The sequence below is a fragment of the Scomber japonicus genome, chromosome 10 (assembly GCF_027409825.1).
Source record: "Scomber japonicus isolate fScoJap1 chromosome 10, fScoJap1.pri, whole genome shotgun sequence".
Taxonomy (NCBI): Eukaryota; Metazoa; Chordata; class Actinopteri; order Scombriformes; family Scombridae; genus Scomber; species Scomber japonicus.
Genome location: NC_070587.1, coordinates 36,626,416 through 36,628,893, shown reverse-complemented (window position 1 = coordinate 36,628,893; position 2,478 = coordinate 36,626,416). Strand labels below are relative to the sequence as shown.

General features: G+C 42.4%; 1 long non-coding RNA gene across 1 annotated transcript; it reads left to right on the top strand.

Annotated features, from left to right (window-relative positions):
- Positions 1-735: 735 nt before the first annotated feature.
- On the top strand, positions 736-2,478 carry LOC128366733 (uncharacterized). Its single transcript, XR_008321890.1, has 3 exons — positions 736-839; positions 1,392-1,550; positions 2,428-2,478. It is a non-coding gene; the product is annotated as an uncharacterized LOC128366733 (long non-coding RNA).

Below are 2,478 nucleotides of genomic sequence, written 5' to 3'. Positions count from 1 at the left end.
ACACACACACATGCACTCAGACACACTCACACATACGCACACACACACACACACAAACATACACACACACACACATACGCACACACACATACACAGACACAGACACCCACGGACACACACACACACACACACACACACACACACACACATACATACAGACACGCACACACACACACAGACACAGACACCCACACACATAGACACACACACCCACAGACACACACACACACACACATACACACACACACTCAGACACACACACACAGACACATATACACACACACAGACACACAAACAGACAGACACACACAGACGCAAACACAGACACACACACACACACACACACACACACACACACACACACACAAATACATACACACACACACACATACATACACACACATACACACAGACACAGACACACACACACAGACACAGAAACACACACACACACACAACGACAGACACACACACACACACAGACACAGACACAGACACACAAATACACACACACACACAGACACACACACACACACACACAGATGTGAAGAACAAATGTTCATCAAAATAATGAGCATCAAACTGTTTGATCATCAAATGCATGAAGTAAATATAAAGTTTCCTCTTTCATGATAACATATGTTGGAATGTTTGTGTCATTACAGACTTCAGGCCTGTGGACTCTCAGAGACTCACTGTGAAGTTTTGACCTCAGCTCTGAAGTGCAACCCCTCCCATCTGACACATCTGGACCTGAGCTACAACGAACTGTCTGATTCATCAGTGAAGCTGCTGTCTGCTGGACTGGAGAGTCCAGACTGGGGACTGGAGACTCTGAGGTCAGTACTGTGGTGAAGTCAGTCATATTGGTGAGCTCATGTTTTTGTCTCAGAGGTGATATTTAGGATGATCCAGTCAGTATCCAATCACAGATCCAGTATTTCCAGGTACAGTGAAGGTGTGAGAGGAGAAAGGAGCACTGAAGTCATCTTGTCATTAAGTGATTGGCATCAGCTGTTTCATTCATGCTTCACCATCATTGGCTCATTCATCAGCTTCTTGGCCACCAGCTGACCAATCACATCCTTTCATATTCATACAGCTGTTCAGGTGTATAAGCTCACACTCATCATTGATTACTCTCCACCACCCCAACTTCCTTTTTATCACAGCTGATTGATCTGAGATTTCATGTTCACATTTGTTAAATAAAGGTTTAATAATAATGACATGTATAAAATGTTTATTAAAAGGTGATTCATTTTCCTGCTGAGCCTCCGTCAAACAGCAGAGCCTTTTCTTCCAACTCTAACTGTATAATCATTTGATGTGATGTCATTTCCTGATGTCAGTGTCTGAAATATATCAACGTATCTACTGTATGTGTCTAGGTTCACTGATTCTAAAGGTTCATTTGTCACACTGACTGGAAACCAGAAGAAGAGAGTTTGTGTGGAGGAAGAGCAGAAATCAGAGTCTCCAGTATCCACCTGTGTGTCTGAACATCATCCTCCAGACGTCACTCATGAAGCTGGATCCTCAGACTTAAAGTAAGAGACTGTTTCTACTGAGAGCACAAATATACTTCAGTCATTTACCTCAATGTGAGCAACCTTGATTTTCCCTTTGAGGACATTTTCTGGGTGAGTAAATATTAATATTACTGAGCTACATTTGTGCTGTGGGACGCACCACAAGTCCAGATTAGTCCACACTTAATTAAGTCACAGCTGGATTGGAAAGTCCAGATGATGATGAACAGCTTGGTGGTTGAAGAGAGTGTTACAGTAGTAGTATTCCTGCAGAACAAAGAGGAGGAATAAATTAGTAGTATTCCTGCAGTGGACTGTGGTGGTCCTCCTACGTCAGATCAATGAATGAACGACCCACTGATCTTAAGAGGAATCTCATCATGTCTCAACACATCGTTTCCTCATTCATATATGAGTATCATGTTATACGTTCACGCTTCTGTAGGTTAAAGTGTCTCAGGATTCTTGAAATACATTTTAGAAACAAGGTATGTTATGAATGACAGTGTGGCTTTGCATTTTAATGAGCATAAACATGATGTTAGCCATCTCAGACATGTCAGATATACGGGCATACAGGTGGTTAATATGTCCAAACATTGAGGCAGTAGTGAGTAGTGTGAGCAACCTTGATTTCCCTTTGAGGACATTTTCTGGGTGTGTAAATGTTAATATTACTGAGCTACATTTGTGCTGTGGGACGCACCACAAGTCCAGATTAGTCCACACTTAATTAAGTCACAGCTGGATTGGAAAGTCCAGATGATGATGATGAACAGCTTGGTGGTTGTGTGGAATCACAGAGTTATCTTTAGTGAAGAGATACAGTCTGATTATTTGAAGCCTCTTCATAAGCCAGTCCAGATAACTGCTGTGTTTGTATTTATTCCTGCAGGGTGGAGGACAGACAGGACAGCGCTACACCTGCCACACATGAAGGACGTGA